The 9,993-nt window shown below is 36.8% G+C and overlaps 1 long non-coding RNA gene across 1 annotated transcript; it reads left to right on the top strand.

The window, feature by feature from the left end:
- Nucleotides 1-1,722: 1,722 nt before the first annotated feature.
- On the top strand, nt 1,723-8,514 carry LOC148112589 (uncharacterized). The gene is made up of 3 exons (XR_015729227.1): nt 1,723-1,950; nt 2,926-5,157; nt 6,130-8,514. It is a non-coding gene; the product is annotated as an uncharacterized LOC148112589 (long non-coding RNA).
- The last annotated feature ends 1,479 nt before the right edge of the window (nt 8,515-9,993 follow it).

Here is a 9,993-nt window from a genome sequence, read left to right as displayed (position 1 = left end):
TTATTTTTCTGGTCTTCCTATCCATTGCTTTTAGTTCTGCTTAAGTCCAATCCACTATTCCTGCTGTATATCTAATGACTGGAATTGCCCAGGGGTTGATTGCCTTGATGGTATTTCCTACATTGAGTTTGGATTTTAAGATCTTCTTCCCTCTCTTGATGTATCCACCACTAATCTTTTTCTTTACTTCAGTGTGCTTGATGTTGTCAGCTTGAAGGATACCCAGGTATTTGTTGTAATCATCTTGATCCAGTCTTTTAATGTTATTTTCATTGGCCATCTTGATTCCTTCAGTTTTCACTATTTTTCCTTGTTTGATAGTGAGTGTGGCACATTTGTCCAATCCAAACTCCATTGCAATATCTTGGCTATATATATGGGCAGTGTTGAGCAGCGATTCTATTTCAGATTGTGTTTTTCCATACAGCTTTAGATCATCCATGTAAAGGAGGTGGGATGGTCTGGCAGATGTTTTTGATGTTTGATAGCCATGGCCTGAGTTATTCAGTATTGTTGACAGAGAAAAGAATGAAATGACAAATAGTAGTGGTGATAGTGAATCTCTTTGAAATATTCCTCTCTTGATATTAACTTCTCCCAATCTCTCACCATTGATCTGCAACTGTGTCTTCCATTGTGCCATCAATCTTTGCACAAAGCTTCTAATGTTTCTATTGACTCCTGTTATTTCTAGGCATTTGATTATCGAGTCATGTAGACAATAGGTGATGCACATCTACTGGCTTTTCACTGCAAAAATGAATATATTGAAATATATAATAGAATAAAATGAGAAAGCAAAAGTGCATGAACTTGCAAAGACAATCCCCATTGCATTTTAGAATGTATGCAAATTTAATTAATAATAAGCTGCCCTAACTATTAATAGTGCTATTAAGTACTAATATTGTATTGCTGAAAGTGATGGGGATTATAATTTAAAATCTCTAAAAAGTCCCTTGCTGTAGAAAGCTGTAGAACATACAACCTATAATCAGCAAATTTGGAAGGTTTACAAAAGTAAGAAAGGACTTTGGTCACAGTAGCATATTGCAATAATAGAATCATTCTTAAGTTACACCTAAAATGGGCTTGAGTAATAACTATTTGTTTGTTTTAGCACTTTCATAAATTCATCTAACCAGGGTCTGTAAAGTTGACCTGTTGTTTCCAAATAGAAGGAATCTAATTATAAGAATGTTGAATGTAATTAAGCATTTACACAGTATCAGGTAGTGCTAGGCAACAGAAAAGAAAATGTATTAAATTACATGTCTGGTTAATTATCATATTAACAATGTTTAATGTTAATGAAATACAAATCCAACTCAAATCCATTTTATTCCTGGCTCCATCCATTGCTTTTCAGAAAGTGATGCTACTTAAATATTTTGGCATGGAAATAATTGTGTTCTCATGATCTGTTTTAAAAATTCCAATAAATAAGATATTTTCTATAACATTATGGTACGTATGCCTTCCTAGATGGTTTCCTCTTCCTTCCTTTGTCTCCCTCTCGCCCCATTTAATTGCTTCTCAATCCATGCTTTAAACAAAACTATGGAAAAAGTAATAATTGAAATAGCAATAAATATATGTATTTCAAACTAAGTAGTTTATTTATTTATTCTTTGTTTAAGATTTTTCTAGGGAAGTAGTCTCCCGCAAAGCAATACATGCATTGTCTTTAATACAATGTTCTGACAAATTCTTTGCAGGAAAAGGAGAAAACCAATATTCGAATATACTTCTTCTTATTGGCTCTTGTGAATTACTTAATGAAGGTTTGTGGCAACCCACTTTATTTTCCTGTGGTGGTAGTGGTAAACTCCCACATCCTTGGAAAAGAGGAACCACATTCATATGCAGATGGTTTGAAATAGTATTCTGAAGGCATGAACCACAATCCATCAGGAGAAATCAATGATTTTTCTTCAATGTGTATCAAATGTGAGTTTTCCTGAACTGTTGATATTTGATATTGCAAGGGATCTTAGTAGATGCACATGACTAGATTGGAATTTGTGTGATTAAATTTAAAACATAAAAATGTAAGAATTCTAAGTAGTTGAGTAGAAAGGCCTTTATGCAAAACTAGAAATTTACCATAGTTTGAGAATCACCTTCTGGCTAAAATATTTTTACGCAGCTCAAGAGGATTATATTTCTCATTGTGGTGAGAGTTTAGATAGTGTGGTTTACAATTTAAAGGAAGAGGGAAAAACTAATGTTGTCTAAAGACAACATAAAAAGCTTATTTTCTTTTAAGATAATTATCATCCATGTTTATAGTGACTAAACTACAAAGGTTAATAATCAACAACACACACAAAAATGCCAGAAGGCAACACCTGAATTAGATGTGTGTGTTTAATAGCAGTTATGCTTCTTAGGTTACTCTTCTTTCTCTTGTTGGTGAAAAGTGATTTAGTTCACAATATGGTTTTCATCTTAGTTTCATCTGAAATGGAAGATTTCCTTCCTATTGCATGGCAATCTTGTTGGACTTTGATCTATTGTTTGTGTTTCAACTCTTTGAAAGTGAGTTACAGTGTACTGTGGTTTTAAAGCATGGCAGCTGTTTCTTTTATATTTCTAGCAATGCCAGCATCTAATAATTTTATACTGCTTGCATTAAGGAGTTTCATCGTAAAACTAGACTTTTGGTTATAGTGAATTTCAATACTAAGCTAGTCAGAAAAACTAGATCTATGACATCTAATTTTTCTGACTAGCTGACTATCCATATTCACTATATTCTAACCTACTGGCTATTGTTAAATGTTTTGCCAGATTTGGAAGAGAAATCACAAATGCTGAAAGACCAAATTAAGAAATAAATACTGTGCCCCTATTCTAAAAATCAAAGTGAGAGAAAATTTCTAACTGGCTCCTTGTTGTTTTATTTTCTTGGGTTTCCTCCAGTGGTGGGTTGCCCCCGGTTCACACCGGTTCTATAGACCGGTAATAAAACTGGTGGGAGGCTCCGCCCACCGACCCCAACATCATCAGAACGCTTCTGCGCATGCGCAGAAGAGCGCGTGTGCGGCCCCGTTGCGAACCGGTAATAAAGGTAAGTAGAACCCACTCCTGGTTTCCTTCCATTATCTGGACTGATTGGTCAGCTGATTTGTTTCAGAATCTGATCTCCTTGAAATAGAATTCTTCCATTCCTCATTCTAATTTGTCCCAAATATAAATGAATTAAAATAAATTATTCCATTCTTGATTTCAAACATTGAGACACAGCCTATTCCGAATGGCTGTCCAAACCTATTCAAAACTGTTTTTTTTTTAATCAGGATGTCAGGAATCTATGACAAAGGGCATATTTATGAATCTGGAGTCCAAATGCCTCCCCTTTTTGGTCAGAATACTTTTTTTTATTTAGCAAATTTATATGGCTGCTCACCTTGACCATATAACTCTGGATGGCTAACAAAAATATACATATGCAGAATATAAAATAAAATCTCCCCTACACTAATTAAAAACATAGTTGAAGCAACCCTAACCCTTACAATTTAACTAACATTCTAAAAAACACACACCATACAGCAGATTCCATTAAATTCTGGCTTCACTGCCTTGTATAAGATAACCATAGAGAACTGTCAATCAAACTATCAATCAATAATCAATCAATCAATCAATCAATCAGTAACTGAATTTGCAATCACCCTCTCCAGGTCATACTGCCTTCCTGAGTTATAAAATAAAAAGCATATCCCTCTGTTTTTGTGCTTGCCATAGGGATAAATCACCCAAATTTCAAAGTCCTAATGCAACTATGTCTTAGGGATCCTTTACAAAATGAAAATAGTCTGTAACTAAAACCTGGAAAGTGAGATAAAGCAAATTCCACTTCAAGGGAGTACAGATTGCCCTTTTAAGCACAAGGCAGTGAAACATCAATAAACAGTCATTTTTCACACACAGATACTATACCAGTGAAAAGAGAAGTACTGTTAAAGATTACTCAAAACCTCAGGCAGCAGTTTTCTTGTCAGGGTTTTTCAGAAGTGGTTTGCTATTGCCTGCTTTCTAGGACTGAAAAAGAATGACTGGCTCAAGGTCACCCATCTGACTTAGTACCTAAGGTGGGACTAGAACTCATGTTCTCTTAAGACTGATGCCTTAAGTACTATACCACTCTGCTTTTACTGGTTTATTTTTAACTCTATATAAATGTTGCACTTTATAGAAAGTGTAATTCTTAACACACTGAATCAAGACTAATTAAAGTAAATAGACCTACAGAAAATAGCTTAAAAACCTATTTTAGAGTGTAATTTTTAATACTTTCCTGGAAGTAAATTTTTCTGAACTGAATGGAATTTAATCCATTTTAATTTTAAGAGACAGTGACTGGCCTAAAATCACCACTAAGCTCTGGGCAAAGTTTAAACATGAACTTCTCTGGTTTAAGTCCCAGCTTTAATGACTATACTATATTGCTTTGTTCTTGTTAGATTTGACTTTTTTCCCCCCTCCTTCATTTTCTATTTCAAATAAGGGATGGGAGTTTCTATAAGTTTCAGTCAGGCACAATGCCTGCTTCTTCTCCAACTTTTTACTATTTTAACATCCAGATAATAAAGAAGCTTCTGTTTCATAACTGTTACCAGGTTGTTGCTGTGTTTCCTGACTCATGAATGGGCAAAGTAAAATGATAAAGCTGCTGTGGGGAAGCACTCCCACGTATTTGGCTTTCAGAAAGAGGAAAGTGGATGCAAACATTTTTTTTTCCAAGCATGTCTCATTCACCAGCCTCTCTCAGCAGCCCTGGGCTCATTCACAAGCTTGTTCACAAATCACCCTTAAATGACAGGAGACAATGAGAATCACATAAATTACTAGCAGACAGGAAAAGGGAAAGAAGAATTTGTCACCAACCACAGAAAGTAATCCTGGAGCACCTAAAGGTATTTGAACTGAAAGTCAGATAAAACACTTCAGAATTCTTTCTGAATGAAATGAAATTTACAACATTATTAATAGCATATAAACATACCGTAGTTTTTGGACTGTAAGATGCTCGGGACTATAAGACGCATGTTAGCTTTAGAGGAAGAAAACAAGAAAAAAAAATCTCCCTCTGCCTCTGCCGCCTGTTCTCTGCACACGTGTGCTCACATTTGAGAACTAGTAGCGAAGGTAAGTGAATACCACCCCTTTGGTAAACCAGATATTTTTAAAAGTATATTAGTCATATTCTTAATAATCTACCTGAACTGAAGAATTTGTTTCCACTAGTCAAGCTTCATTTTTACTACTAGATCAACTTATAGTTCATTATTTCTTCGCTATGACTTGCTTGCAAATTATTGTCTTCAGAAAATACACAATAACAGCCCATCATATATAACACTGATTGCTAACCTTTTCGGCACCAAGTACCGAAGCATGCGTGTGCGCAAGTTGTGCACACACTCCGGAAACTGGAAAAGCAGATTATCTTCTGGTTTCCGGTGTGCGGTCTTAGTCAGGTCTTAAATTAAATGTAGCAGGAAAAGGCAGATTGAATATCTATGAAGTGGGAGTTCCAAAACTATTGGGACAGTGATTGAAAATGCTAATTTCCTTGGACTTGTAAGAGAATTTCTGAGATGGGACCTGGAGGGAATCTGTGAATAAGAATTCGGGTTTCAGGAAAATATCAAGCTTCATGAAGCTTATATTTCCTGCTTCCCCCCAAAAAAAACAGTGTCAGCAGAAGAAAAAAAGCAGGAGTTGTGAGTCTAGGACAGTGATGGCGAACCTATGGCACGCGTGCCAGAGGTGGCATGAAGCGCCCTCTCTGTGGGCACGTGAGGTGTCGTCCCAGCTCAGCTCTGCCGCACATGTGCGCGTACCTCCCGCTGGCTAGCTGGTCTTTGGGTCTCTGCTACGCATGTGGGGGGGGCGTGCACGCATGCTGGGGCCCGCATGCGCATTGCATTTTGGAGGTTCAGAGTTGACACACGCTTTGGGTACTCGGTCTGGAAAAGGTTAGCCATCACTGGTCTAGGAGAACCCCAAGGTTGTGCATTAGGTCTTCAGAGGGTAGTGCAACCCCATCCAGAATTAAAGATGATATACCCCCAGACTCTGAGGTTCCTTGAACTGAAAGCCACTCTATCTTACCAGGGTTCAGCTGAAGCCTGTTGCCGCACATCCAAACCCTGACTGCTCAATCAGCCCAATGAAGCTCTTTGTCTCAAAGAAGTAAATTGTAGTACTGAAACATGGTATGAATCTGGGTTGGCTGAGAAGCATATCCTACATGGTTCCATTGTGAATTGTGAATGGCAGTCAAGCAGATCATTCTGAGGGCAGGTTGGGAGCATTTTCATCTCTTCTATAAGCCCTGCCTCCCAACTGCAGATGACTACATAATCGGATAAACATCTACTTCTTGTGGAGCTATCTCAAGCCATTAGGAAAAGAACTAGAAGGAAACAGTCACATGAGAAATATTTTTTCTTTCCAATCTAATCCAGATCTCCCTTCAAATACCGGCATATGTCTCTCTAAATTGGATTGCACTTAACTACATCCTTCCCTCTGCCTTAAAGAATCTATGAGAAGTTACTTTATACTGGAACCTGTAAAATGGCCATTTATGTACCAGCCATAAGTGGAAATGACATATATTTGCATATGCTAATCTATATACATGTGTGTAAATGTAAAAATCACTGTCATGATGCAAATAGAAATTCAACACAATTGTTCGTAACTAGAATGATTAGTTAGCTGTCATATATGAGCTCAGTCTCTGATCCATTTATTAATTGCTGCTGCACATCTTCAAGAAATCTGTTCTTATTGTTCTTTATTTTTAAACTAGGTATACATTAGATAGCTTTTGATGCATGTCAGCATTATCAATTAGGACAACATTCAAATATCAATTTAATTAATTACCAATGTTGCCTGTCTTGCTGAAGTGACTCTAGGTGGCCTACAAAGATATGTTAGTCTTTAGTTCCCACAATGTTCATTCTGGATGAGAATTAGAGGATTTGAAGTCCAACGTACCATTGAAGGTTCAAAATTGATGAATGCTACTATAAACAGCAATTAAGATATCAAGTTATTGCTGCTTTTTCCTTTTTTGTTGCTAAAAGTAGCAGTAAATTAAAAGACAGTACATTATTGCCATCTAGTGGAGCTAGGTTTTGAGTATCTATGAAACATTTTAAATGTTTGTACTGTTAATTGATATTACAATATAATAGCTTTAAAACATTTAATTTCTTTTAATTCAGTAAAGCAAAACCTGAATAAGAAGGAGATACCATTACTTCAACAAATAAGAAAATTATCTTTAGTGTACTAGAACTGGAACTTTAGATGAAAAATTCAATATTTTTTTCCCCAAATTCACTAAAAAAAGAGTTTTTTTAAAAAAATATAAAAAATATATTCTTTAATAAGATTTGAAAATGAACATTGTTGAAATTGCAGTAAGACAGGATCTCTCCACAAAATTACCTTTCTTTCAATTTGTTTTATTTTTCAACTTATTTTACACAAATAGCATCAACAGCAAATGATATGGTTATCTAAGTGAGTTTTAATGTTGAGCTGCAATAGTCAGGGCTTAATAGTCTGGACAGGAGTGAAGATTTCTTCTTAATATTATAATATAATCTCTATTACTTCTTAATTTAGATCACTCTTTTTTCCGGACAGTTTATGTGAAGGTCTCTCTTCATTATATTTCTAACAAAACAGTCCCGTGAAGTAGATTGGACTGAAACGGTAAACTCAGTCACCAGTAAGTTTCCACAGTTGAAGGAAGACTAGGATCTGTGCCTCCCCAGCCCTAGTTGGTTACCTTGACAATTATATATACCGGATCTTTAGTCATGCAGCCTAATTTCAGTACAGTGCTAGGATGTGACACATTGACTTTGAGAAAATTATCCTTATCATATTCAGATTTCCATTTCTTCCTTGATCATAGGATGGTTTCTTTTCACTTAGAGATAGAAAAACACGTTTTGCTTCGCAGGGCATGCCTTTCAAGTATTCCAGAGGACAATCCTCTCAAATATTTTATAGCCTGTCCAACTTCATAAAATATTTTGAACCAGAAACATGGGTCTGCTCATTTTACTTGAAGCCTTTTTGCCCTGCCTTTGACAGAACAATTATAAAGTCTTTGTATTGTGACTTACAGCAGATAAGTGCAATAAACAATTTCTGTACTGTCTATCCCCATCACAGGCTATCACAGAGGGGAAAAGTGCTGCTTAACAGCCTTCTGCTGATTGCATATCACAGTCTACTAAATGCTATGAATCAGTACAAATTACTCTTGTTGCTCAACAATTTTCAGAAGTGAGGTTTCTTTCTCAGTCTTACTTCACTACAGGTAAAGAAGATAGCAGAAGATACAGAACAATTGGACCACACGTTTTCTGAATAGTTTTTATCCCAGAGCTATAATTGCACTCAACAATGAACTAAAGGGTCACCACCAGTGAGCTGTTGGACAGTATTACTTGGTCTGTTGTGTGGATGTTTGGGTGGTTTAGGGTGGAGAATTGTGGTGGGTGGGAGTGTGTTTGGGGATTGTTATGTGTGTTGGACCTGGTCTTTGGGTGCTAAGTGAATTTCGTTGTATGGGTATACTGTGTATACACATACAATGACAATAAAGTTATAAAGTTAAATGCACATTCTTTAATATTGGAATGTGTGTGTATGTGTGTGTGTGCATGGGTGTGTGCATGTGTATGCATGTTTGTGTGTGTGTGTCTCTTTTCTGACTAGACAGGCTGGCTGCACCCACAGTTCAGGCAGAGATAATCCCTTAAAAGATGCTGTACTAAAATGAAATCCACCAAGTCAACAACGTTTGCATATTCTAAGAGAAAAAAGTGATATGAGAAAACTCATAGTTCCCTAAAACATTCTTTGTAGTTAGAAGATTATATCTGTGAATGATTGGGACTATTTGAGATTTTTACAGAAAGGACAAAATAAAAAGCCCTCTTGCCTATCCCTATCATGATCTGAACCGGCATATGGAATCTTATCTCAGCTAAAGGCCAGTTATCCCATTTCTAATTTCCTCAAAATACTCAAACTTGGCACCTGCCCGATGTATTATATTATTGTCCTCATCATCCCAAGCCAATACATTGTGTATACATTATGTAGGACGGGGTCAAACTCAAGGCCCAGGGGCCGGATTTGGCCCATGGGGTGCTTAGATCTGACCCACAGGGCTGACCTGGAAGCAGCGAAGTACACCCTCAGTGCCTCTGCCAGCAAAAATGGAGCTTGTGAGGACTGCGGCTGGCACTCCCAAGCTCTGTTTTTGCTGGCAGAGGTTTGCAGAAGGCCATTGCAGGAGGCTGAAATATGCCGAAATGGAGCTTGGGAGCCCGTTTTTGCTGGCACAGTGCTCAGGCCGCTACGGGCGCCCCCGGTATGAGTTACATCAAGCTGGCCATGCCCATCCTGGCCACACCCACCTCAGTCCCTCAAGGTCAAACACAACCCTGATGCGACCCTCAAGGAAATCAAGTTTGACACCCCTGATGTAGGACATTATGATAAGCATTTGCCTGCTTATCATAATGGCATAATGTTAGAGAAAAAATCATTTTCTTTGATCGTTTGAATTTAAATATGTGCATGGTCGATATACTTCCTTTATTATGGCTTATAACAGTAAATGTTTAATTTGCAAGCAAAAGGTTAATGCTATTGTAGAATTTGAATGTTTCAAATATTTCAAGTAATAAATGTTTCAAAAAAACAAGGGAGAAAAAAGTAAATGGTTTGATTCATTTTATTGCAATTTACTGCAGAATACATGTTTCTATTGCCTGAGAAGTTCCACAAATCCTGCATGCAGATTACTTGAGGCAGAACTCATAAGTCTATGAAAATGAAAAATAGAGGTCTATTGAATAGCTATTAATTAGGATGTTCAAAGATCCTTTTGCTTTTTGGTCTTTAATCATTTCCTATTGTCTTCAGCAGTTTAGC

The sequence above is a fragment of the Pantherophis guttatus genome, chromosome 8 (genome assembly GCF_059756535.1).
Source record: "Pantherophis guttatus breed Tessera chromosome 8, ASM5975653v1, whole genome shotgun sequence".
Lineage (NCBI taxonomy): Eukaryota > Metazoa > Chordata > Lepidosauria > Squamata > Colubridae > Pantherophis > Pantherophis guttatus.
The sequence above is the reverse complement of the archived record's forward strand: the minus strand, read 5'-3'. Positions and strand labels throughout refer to the sequence as shown.